Below are 12,183 nucleotides of genomic sequence, written 5' to 3' on the forward strand. Positions count from 1 at the left end.
CTTTCAAAAAAGGAAGAAAAAAGCCACCCTATTAGCTGTACTCTAGGAGAATAAACCAGGATCCAATTACATAGTTTAGTTGGCAAATTAATTTGTGAATTTTCCCACATTGTTAAAAGCACATGTATCAAAGTGCTGAACTCCTGCCCTCATGAAGCTTTTAGGGTTCCTTTGACACACACAGATACAGTGAAAAAATATGGAAAATAATGAGAAGAATTTTCTCTATATTTAGTGATATTTGCTTTCAGAATTCTAATAATTTAAGAGAATGCCTTGCAACCATTATTGCATTAAGAAACTTGGCAAGCACCAGAGTATAATTATTTCTGCCACAGCACTGACACATCCACACAAAAGGAAACCATTCACGGAATGTGTACATGTATTTATGGCTATTCTTATTTATGTTATTGTGATTTACAGTTCTCAGGAACTTGCCTCCTTTCTTCCTATATGCTGAAGAAGGAAATGTTCACACATGGCATTGCATTTCTGACTACGGGTATTCCCTTGAAGAGCTAGCCCTAAAGAGGAGATGCTTATTCCTAGGAAAGCTGTTAATGAATTCTTAGCATCTTCCTATGGATATGCCAAAGATGTAGATTTTCTGAGCAGTATTCATTAGCTTGATGGCTAAGCAGGACAATTCTTCAACGAGTGAGATTGTCCTGGGCATTGCAGATGCTTCCCATCTCTCACTCCAGACCCACTAAATGCCAAGACTCGTAACCGATTAACGCACTCCATTTCTAAACTCTTCATGAGTCTCTCTTTGAAGATCACTGCAAATATATGAAACTTCAAAAATGATCTTTGGATTATCATAGGGTGGTTCATTGGAGGGCTGCTATACTGAGCTTTCTCTTAAACTGCCTCTAATAATTATGTAGAATGGGGAAAACTCAAAATGCCTCATCTCCCTAGGGCCTTCTGCAATATGCCCTATATTGTTCAAAGTAATTGCTCTTTGCCTGGTGTTTTGTGACTAACTTAAAGAAAAATAAAATAATAGCACTTTCTTTATTGATCCAGCTGGCTGAATCACCTCACTTTGCTGCCTTCAAAGAGCTTCCCCAGGAAGGGTAAGATTGAAGAGTTATTCTCAGAACATCTGTTCATCAGGACATGGATATATGTTGTCCTGAGGACAAGGAAAGGCTCCTGTGATGACTCTATTTCACAAGCTATTTTTGGAAACTGAGTCACTAAGCCAGAAATTGACAAAGGAAGTGGGGACACATGGAGTCAGAGATCAGTTAAGCCCAGCTCAGCTCAATAAACTGAATTGACAACTATCAAAAGGTTACAGTTTCCAATAAAATTTGGTGTTTAGTCAGTAGTAATGCACCAGTGTCAGTTTCTTTCTAGTGTTAGTGGTGTGCATGAATCAGGATAGTGCTATTTCCGTGAGATCCTGTGTTCAGTATGCTGTTCTACGTGTTAAACTTTTGGCAAATGCACTATATGCAAGATATTTGGTTCAGTCATCAATTTAAATGAGACTGAAGCCAAGAAATCAAGAGAAGAGAGAAGACTGAGACTTGGAAGGGCAGCAAGGAAAGAATTAGCAAAGTTATCAAGTGTAGGGAAGTGTCATTAGAGACTAAGCCCAAGGTTATTCACAATCTCGTATTCCCAATAACTACATAGTGGTGTGAAAGCTGGACAGTGAAGAAGGGTGACAGGAAAAAAATTGATTTATTTGAAATATGGTGTTGGAGGTAAGCTCTGAGGATACCCTGGATAGCCAGAAAGATGAACGAGTGGGTCCTAGAGCAGATTAAGCCTAAACTATTGATGGAGGAAAAAGGATAAAACTGAGTGTGTTCTATTCTGGGCACATCATGAGAAGGCAGGATTTTTTGGAAAAGATAATAATGCTGGGAAAAGTAGAAGGCCACAGGAAAAGAGGAAGACCAAGTATGAGATGGGTTGACTCCAAAAAGGAAGCTATAGGCATGAGTCTGTGGGAGCTGAGTAGGGCTCTTGAGGACAGGATATCGTGGACATCACTCACTCATAGGATCACCAGGAGTCAGAACAGACATGATGGCACAGAAGTTCAACGCATAAGATATTGACAATGGGAGAAACTGGGTGAAGGGTATACAAAAAGTCTACGTGCTATCTTTGTAAACTTTCTGTAAATCTAAAATTGTTCCAAAATAAAAATATTATTAAAAAATTGCTTCAAAACTCATTCCTTTTACTCACAATGTCCCATTCCTTCCTCTTCTCATTCTTTCTTCTCCCCACCATACCCCACTCCCCAGCTTCCCCTTGTCCTCCCCAGAATTCCAGCTCTAACTGTTTTCCATCTTGGATTGCTGACCTGATTCCCTCCCGAGAGCCCGTTTCTCATGAACATCACAGTTCTAGCCCTCTGCTCTCTTACTTGCTTGCCTTTTTCTATTCTCTCTCCTTGTTTCTTTTTTAAATTGAATAGGTCCTTATAGTTTACAAAGCAGCTTCCCTTGTGCTGTCATTTGATCCTTACAACATCCCAGTGAGTTGATCATATCTATTAATAAATGAAAATGAAAATAATGGAGGTTCAGAGAGGGTAGATGATGTAAGTGATTGGCTCAACATCATCCATCATCAATAGCGGATTTGGGACTTAAGTTCAGAAATCTTGACTCTTTCAATTATGTAACATCGTCTAGAAGTTAATTAATGATTTTATTTCTGCTTCAACATTTTCTCACTACTTTTTGAAATTTAGGAAGAATAATCTCAGATATTTCTTAACTTATTTTTTTAAGGGAGATTGCCACATGCAGCACCTCATTTGGACATGTCTGCAGTCTTGGAAGCTTGACTACCCTACATTCTCCTACAAATGACCTTGAAAGCTTGTTTGGAGGTTCTAGAAGGGGAGCGCAACTGCTTGTACACCCTTGACTGAAGAATGGTCCTCCTCAGTGGGGGAAAGTATTCCTCTTCAACCAAGCGTGTAGTTTAGGGAGGAATGCACATGGAGTGGTGAGGGAGAAAGGGGACACCTGCCTAACCAGTCAGATCACCCAAATCCAACCCAGGTACTCAGTGGGGTGACAGATGTTGCAGCCAGATCACCCACACATCTCTTAACTTGATAAGACATACAACCTAATGACAAGTAGATGAAAAACAACACGATTTACTAAAGTTAAAAATAAACTCAATCCACTTGAATGCCAAGTGAGGACAAATTCTCTCATTGAATGTAATACTCATGAAAAGATAAAATTGGGAAGGCTCTAACCATCATCTAGTTGACCATCCTTCTCACAAATGAGGAAACTTGTGGCAGATAAAATGCTATGAATTCACTAACCTATTTTAAGCTTTTCTTGGGCACAAAAGAAGACTAATTTACCAGCCCCCCTTGAACCTACTTGGTACTGAAATCTGTTCAATGGAATGCGGGCAGAAATGATATACTTCACTATTTCCTCCCTCTGAACACCTATAGAGCTCATTGGTTGCTTGTTTATGCAGTGCCTTTGTCGTTATCTTGTATTTTAGTTAAGAGGGCACAAATTCAATTTCGCTTATTAGATGGAACTAGGGACCATCCTGCTCTTCATGTAATTTGTCAGAAAAAGTACACCAAAATGAAAATCATGGGATTTCTAGAATGACAGTACAAATAGCTTGGCAAATCCTCTCTCCAAAAAGCAATGATAAAAGTGGAAAATATTGATTAAAAATAACCATTTGAGGACTCTAGGCATACAACAAATTAAGGAGCATTTATTCAAGAAAAGCTACTAAATCTGAGGTGAGAACATTGGGAGTCTGTGGTGTTATAACCTGGGGCTGCTCTCATTCCCTAACCACCACCACCATCTCTAGCTCCATAACCATCATAGCTCAACCATGACTGATGGAACCGTGAAAACTAGCAACTTCACTGCTAGAGGAGGCTGACATCACTTGGAGCTAAATGTGGCAAACACCAAGCCCCAGAAACAACTCCAGTGCCTATTAATAGATGAATAGAGAAATACATAGTGGTATATCCATACAATGGAGTATTACTCAGCAATAAAAAGGGATGATTTATTGACACATGTAGCAACATGGCTGGACCTCAAAATGATTATATTGAGTGAAAGAAGACAGACAAAAAGTGTACATACTGTGTGATGCCATTTACATTAAATTCTACAAAATACAAACGAATCTATCATGACACAAAGCACTTCAGTAGGGATGAGAGTGGAGAAGGGGAAGGGAGTGATTATAAGGGGCATGAGGAAACTCTTTTTCACTATCTTGTTGTGGTGATGATTTCCCAGGCGCATACATTTGCCAAAAGTTAAGAAATTGTACACTTGAAATATGTAGTTTATTGTATGTCAGTTATACCTTGATACAGATGTTTTAAAAATTGTCCTACCCCAAAATGGTTGAGTTCCATCCGTCCTCCCAAAAATCTATGTCATGTATAGCCTATGGCTACATTCACCACTGATACAAAGCTTTAAGACCCAGCGGTATGTAAAAGCTGTAAGAAGCATGGATTTACAGGAAACAGAATCGTTACACTTCAGAAATAGTGGTTCCATGATTTATAAATGTAAAAATGGAGTGTTAGAGATAGAGCTCAATCATTTAGTTCAGCACCTCATATTAAACTTGAGGAAACTACACTGAGAGAAAGGGACCAGGTCAAGTTCAGTGGGCTGCTAAGTGAGGACTGGAAGACACGCTTCTTTGCTGCAAGATAATGTAAAATGTAAGATCTGAATATTGACTTTGCTGAGTGTCTTTCTCTTGGGACATTTCTGTTCAGAAGAACCACATGACAAGAATCACAATAAAAATATCGGTTCTTTCTCAACTCTCACTGGCTTCCACAAAATGCAAGCAAAGCCAAACCTATATTTTAAGATGTTATCTTCCATTTAAACATTCCTTCCCCTTTTCATTCTGATTGTTTTCATATAGCTTGAATCTTTGCAGAAGGTTCTTTGAATTCTTGACAGCCAAAACCAGCTGTGTTTGCTAGTGAGGGTGGAGACAGAAACAATATTTACTAGCAAAACCAAGAGCAGACTTGAGAGGGAAAAAAATCAATTGGCAGCAATGGAAAGAAGAATATTTGCTTATTTAGAGCAGTTTTTGAACTCTAACACTGATTTTACCTTTGGCCAAGGAGGTCCAAGTTCATACCACAAGAGAGGAGGGGTCATTTCATGTGCATGTCTAATGAACGACTAATAAGAGGCACAGAGAGCAATGCCTCCCTCTTGCTCTTCAAGTGATGCATCAAGAAAGTTCTAGTCTTTTCCATGGCGTAGTGGGAAATGCATAGGCACTGAAGTTAGATAAAACTGAACTCAACTCCTGAGTCCTCTTGTGGATAATTTTCTATTTCATGTTTTCCTCGTCTGTAAAATGGAGGTAGCAGTGTCTACTTTATAGTGGAATTGTGATAAAATTTAGAAATAATATATGTAAATTTAATTTTACAGTGACAGACTTATATAAATGACGTGTGGGCACTCAAGAAATAATAACTGTTGCTATTTACTATTTTAGGACTTAACACATAACTACGGAAAAAAAACACTGCTAGGAGTGGGAATAGACCCACTGTACTTGGCGATTCTTTTTAATCACACCAAAGCTGCTGATATTTGCCCCTCAGCTTCCAGCTGTTTCCTTCTGCTATACCTGATGCAGTATAAGAAGATTTCTCTGCAGGTTTCTGCACAGGCAGCCAGCACTTAGGTTGTGAATCTTTTCTCGCGTTGGGTGAGAAATGGTTCCTTTCATGCCTAGAAGGACATGCTGCTCTCTCAAACACAGGGAAGAATTTAGCTGACTTTGAGACCTTGATTAACTCATTTAATTAATTTTCCTTCATAAATTAATAATAAATTTTACACAGCTATAGTTATTGCCTCCATTGTGTTTCCATACCCTTTATAAATATTTTTGTCATGGTAATTATCACAATGTGTTAAGGATATTAGCTTACGCTGTTGCCAGGATAGCCACAGCTGAATTTTGAATTTCCTAAGGACAAGGAATATCTTTTTCCTTTGTGTGTTCTCACCGCATAACACAGTGACTACACAAGGCTGAAACTCTATGAATGTTTATGGAGTAGAATATTAGAAGTCTTAACTATACTAGACCAAATCATTTTATTTCTCCTTCGGAATGTTAGCACTGCCTAAAGAATTCTAAGTTTCTATGCCTGAGGCACTATGACAAACACAGTACTCCAACAGCTGCCTTAATTAAATGGAGCAGATTTTAATTGGAAGATGACTTCTCATTGAGTTTGATTTTAGACCTGAAAGAGTATATCTAGTTCTTTGAGGAAGGATAAGAAAAGATGTGTTAGGATCACAGTTAGAAATGATAGAACACCAAATACTTAAATAGTAGGTTGGATTTGTGTGTTTGTGTGTGTGTGTGTGTGTGTAGGGGACAAATCCTTCAAAGTTAGTCTGGGGAAACAGACGAGTTGGCAATAACGATCAATCTATCACAGGTAAGTCACACATTATTCCCAAACGTGTAAAGCATGTGCTTGATTACATAGCAACCCACCTGAGGATCTCACATAAAAAATGTATTTTAATGAAGTCTGTCTTCTTAAGGGTTCCTTTCATTTCAGAACTTTATAAAATAAGAGAGGTTTAGCTAAAAAGACCTGAATCTACCCAATGGGACCCTCTCATAAACAAACAGCAAGCTTCGGTGTAACTAATTTAGTGAGGAGTCTGAATTTGTTAGACTCAAGGGAATAAAATGATTTTATTCTGCTTAATAGTGACTACTAACTGGATCCAGTCAAAGCCTCCTTTCCAGCTGGTGGAAGATTCCCTTAACAACCTCTCATCCAATTCTATTTCTTTTTTTGTCCCTTTCAGATAGCTGAAGAGCCTTGTTTTAGATCTCTAAGACTCTATCCTGTCCATTTTAATACTTCATTAAAACACATATGCAGTGTAAAATCCTTTCTCTTCCTCTCCCCATCCCCATGTCCCCATCAGCACAGGTGAAATGCATGCCTCTGGGGTCTGAGTGGGTGGGTGGGCGGATTCACCCTCACCTCTGTCTCCTCTGATTGCTCAGTTTGGGTAGGAGTGCAGAATGAGGGAGCTGGGAGGCAGGGCCTCCTTCGACAGGACCTCCAGTGTGAGATACTGTGCGAAAGCTACTCCTCCACTATGAAGGTCAAAGAAGCTAAACACTTGCTGCCTCCCGTGCAGCCGGAGTGTCAAAGTGATCCAGTTCTGGCTAGTGTGATATAAGTTTGCTATGAGGCTTCTCAGAACACTTTTATTTTCCTGATAAAAGTAAGATTTGGCTGTCCTCTCTCATCCCTAGACTTCTTCCTTCCTTAATATGGACTGGATGCCTGGGGTTGAGACAGCCACTTTGTAGCCATGAGGGAAAGGCTGAGAGAATTTCAGAAACATTGAGACATGGAACCAAGGCCAGCAGCAACTTCCCACCAGATATCTTGTCACAGGCCAAACACAAATCTCTATTTGTTAAGGCCACTTAAAAGTAGGTTTTGTATTACTTGTATCCTAATGCATTTCTAACTGATCCACTGCCATTGGTTATGTTGCAGTTGTCTCCTTGATTGTCCATAATGGTGATCTAGCTGCCATCTGTGGGCTTAGCATAGAAAGGGTGGCATCTCCAATGAGCCCTGCAATTGCCTCACTTCTTAGCCCTATCGGTAGCCCCTTAAGAAGTTTGTCCACATTTGCCAGCTAATCCCTAACTGGCAGCATCATGCCTCATCACTCTATTGTCTAAGCCTCTTTGACAGTCTCTATGATGTTTTCCCCATCTTACGCAGCTTCAGCAACCTCCTTACCCTGGAGCCTGCAAACACCGGAGAATCCCATCTTCTGTACCTCCGGAGCTTCTAGAACTTGAGACAGCTGATTCTGGCCCCCTCCACACACAGCCATCCCACCCCACACCATCTCTCCCCTGTTCTGATGGAAAGCTGGCCATAAGCAAGCTCCAGAGGTTAAGTGGCAGGCTGCCAGATAAACATGAGTCTCCCTGTGCTTGTGTGAGTGATTTTCCTGGGGCCTTCCTCACATGGTTCCCCCCTCAAGGGAAGTTGGGGAAAGGAATATACTTTCTTTGTGAATATTGCACTGCCTTCTCCCTACCCACAGGGGATCTCCACATCTCTGTGTCAGCCCCTTTCTTCTATCTACCAGAGGAGGGGGGGGGGGGGGGGGGGGGGCGGGCAGCAGTGGCAGTTCTGAACTGATATTTGTCAGCAAATCCTGCTCCAGGGGCTGGCTCCATGAAAGGGATGGTTTCTATCCTTATACTGTACACAACTTAGTGGTTTCTGTTTTCAGCTGTGTGCCTCAGTTCCCAGTTCTGATACTCAGTATGGAATACCATCCTAAGTAATCACAGTATATAATATATTTCTGTGTACCTGGACCGTGGGTTCTTCTCTGCTTTCACCTCCAACGCTGCTCCATGGTGTTCTGCATTTTTCTCACATCAGAGATGACCTGCTAATTAAAATGAAAAATTCTCCCTTTACTTGTCTTCAGTTGCCTTGAAGGTCAGTTTTGAGAGCACATCTTCTCCATGCTTGCCAGAGACAGGATTAATCAACCATGTGTTGATTGCCCTGCTCCTGTCAGCTATAGCATGAACCCACAAAGTGCTGCTTCATGGCAAACATGCTTTGCTAACATCAGCGTGGGGAGTCTTCTGTAACATGCCCACTCCTCAGGAGGAAGGGTGTTTGCCTTCCATGTCTTCAGGTATCCAAAGGGTATACTTCAGGATCCATTTTAATTTAATCCATCTCTGATTTTAAGTTCTTTCCCAATTGATGTATTTTTAGTGTGCTTGTCTCTTTGGTTTCCCCCTCTCTCACACATTGCTCCCAATGTAGCTGTTGGATGGACTTAAAAGTGTGCTCCTTTCAGCCTTGCTGAGGTTTGCTGGGCAACAATTTCACGCCCACTTACGTTTCTCCCACTTACACTAGTCAATCCTTTCACTCATAAACCACCAGACAGCAAGCACAGAAAATTGGGACAGCAAGCAATCCGAAAAACTGTTTTTTCCATTGAAAAAGAGAAGAATTTGTGGATTCAGTTGAGACTAAAATTGAGTACTTGAGCCATCCCAATAACTTGGAAAGCACTTTTTCACAACTTTGACCATTTTCAGACTCCTTTTGAACTGTCGTGTAGGCACAATATTGGATGGATGCTTACTCTCCACCGGGAGAGTATAACTCATGGAGAGTCCAGAAACGTTTACCAATGATGTCCAAAAGTTCTAGTTGCCGATATGAATATGTTTAATATTCTTCAATAAGAAATCTAAGTAAAGTAGTAGAAACTTCTTTTGAATTTACAAAAGCTTTATTTTCTCTGTTATGTAAAACAAATACTGATCATAAAATCTAAATCTTATCCAGGCTATTCAACTATTTGCTTAGAAGACAATGAGGAATAAATATTTATTTCATGTTCAGAGATGCTGAATTCGATGCTATAGTCACATGGGAATAGTAGTTTTTATTCTTTTATTTTTTCCTTTAGTAGTGTGATAATTACTTGCTATTTTTTCTGTTTTCTTCATTCTTTTCTTTTTGGGCAGAGTGTACTTATTTTATCGGCAGACTTTTGGGAATGCTTTTTCTCCCCAAGCTTTGGCTGCAAATACATCAAAAGGACAAGTGTCCTGAGGTTTGCTGACAATAAAGCTGATGACAAAGCAAATGTCTTTGGTATCACATACACTGTGGTTTGTGAGTCATAATGGCTTTCCAAATTTGTATTTTGGTTGGTCCATTCTAGGCAGCTAGACCGTCTCACTCAGTGGCAGAGCTGGTCTTGGATCACGTGGCCCTTGGACTATCTGCCTACCTCCTTTTTGCTACCTGAAATCTTACTCTAGCACGTTCATTTCTTCCTTTAAAAAGTTTTAGCCTCATTGCTCTGAGAGGGGGTGATACTGTCAGTGTTTCTAGTCTTTTCTTCAGGTCATCTATGATAGTAGGAAAGCATGCCACACAAGTCTTTAAACAGGACCTGGGGTGTGGGAGGCAATGCTTCATGGGAAGACTGGATCCCACCAACGTGCATTTTGATTTCTTCATTATTTTGCCTAAATCAGATGATGATGGAGTAATAAACTCATAAACGTTCTGTCTGGTCTCTCTGATTTGCACACATAGAATACAAAGAAAAACCTGACAAGGCAACACTATAAAGCAAGTGTCTAAGAAGAAATTGCCTGCTGAACCTAAAACTTCAGAGGATTTAATCTTACCTGACAACCCGTAGAAGCAGAATAATTGAACCTCTCCCCTGCTTGGTTTGTCCACTTTCCCTATCTGCTTTCTACAGGCTTCTCTTAGCCTTGACTTGGCCAATGGCTATTTTCTAAGATGAGTACTAAAGAACCGAGTCTATAACACTAATTGCTCAATAAGGTCACTAATACATTCTGACACACACGTCTATTTAAAACTACAGGTATTTACAAAAACACCAAAAAAAAAAAATTCAATAGAGGTTAATGAGATGAGGTTTTTAAAGTGTGTTCTAGTCCCTGGAAGCAAGATGTCTTGTGAAAGCTCTGCGTGTTTTACTTCTTTGACTTTGCCTCCTTCCCATTTTAACTCGCTCCTACTTGATAAATATCAGCAATTCCCTACTCACGCCTTCAGTTTTAGTGCCCCTTTGGGAGACCAGCAAAGCAGCTGTGTAATGGACCAAAGTCAGGGAGAAGCTAATAACATTCACCTGATAGCTTTTTCCACGTTGAGGGTACCTACTGGCTTCCATTCACTTCCCCATCAATTGTGCAGGGTTAAAATAATAGAAGCCAACTTTCAAATGCTTAAACTATTCTAAGGATGGCTTTCTATTCAGGAGAAAACACTCCTTAAAATTTTGTTTTTAGAATTCTTTGCTTTATTCACACTCAAGTTCAAATACAGTCATCTCAGACAAAAAGCAAGGCAGCACCTGCTGGTCTTGTGTGCTTTGAGGGAGGCTATGAGAGCTCATCCCTGACTCACTATCCCTCCCCCACCAATTATCAAGGTGTCTGAAGTCCCACCACGGTTTGTTCCTTTGGTTCCTTTTGGTTAAATGTCTTTCAAGAGTTTCCAGTTAAAATGCAGGTGCTCTTGGAAGGGTTAGACATTAAGCTTTTAGTATCTGACACCTTAGCAAGGCCTCGAGTGGTTGAGACCTGACACTGTCAGATGAGGCTGAGGGTGAACAGCAGAGAAGCGATGAAAACACAAGTTTGAAGGTGCCATGTTCAAGCCTTGACACCTCACAAAATTGCTGAGAGCCTATCCAGCTTTTTAGTATCTTCATACAATATAAAATATTTACTGGTTCAAAAAATAATCTACATGTGAATTCTTTGATTAATTAATTTATTTCAATTTAATTTAATTCTACAAATATTTGCTGGGTATATTCTATGTGCCAACCAGCATGCTAAGTTCTGAGAAAATAACATAAGGAAGACAGGTGTCCTTCCCTCAAGAAAATCACAAATAGAAGAGACAGACATTCAAAAAAACCTAATATTAACATACAAGGCAGACCACAGTAAATGCCAAATAGAGATAATGACAGCAAGCTATGAGAGAGGGAAAAAAGCTGTTTATTCTATTTGACACATCAGAAAGATGCTCATAGAAGTGATGGCATTTGATTTCAGTTCTGATTGATGAGTGGATAGAGAATAGAGGAAAGGACATGCAGGCTGAGGCGACACCATGGAGGTAAGGACTGGTAAGTTTCAGAGTCTATGGCTTTTTTGGGAACGATCTGTTATCTGGTATGGCTTCAGTTCTGCGTATACGGAAAGATGTAGTGAGAGAGATCATTCATTCCATCAACAGTTGTTGGGTGTCTTTATCCATATATGCAAAGCACTTGGCTATGAAATGACGGTATATATAAAGAGTAAGTTACAGAGCAACACACACACCACACACATTCATATACACCCACACACACAGACTGTCTTCTTTTCTTACAACTTCCTATACCACAGCAGATATTTCCCCTCATGTTTTGAACTTCTACAAGTAGAGAGGACAGGAAAATGAGTAGGTGGCTAAGGGTGACCTATAATGCGTTCACAACTGAGATATAACTGGACCAATGGCCTGGAGAACTTTCCTTCTCTCTT

This window comes from Equus quagga, chromosome 6 (assembly GCF_021613505.1).
Source record: "Equus quagga isolate Etosha38 chromosome 6, UCLA_HA_Equagga_1.0, whole genome shotgun sequence".
Lineage (NCBI taxonomy): Eukaryota > Metazoa > Chordata > Mammalia > Perissodactyla > Equidae > Equus > Equus quagga.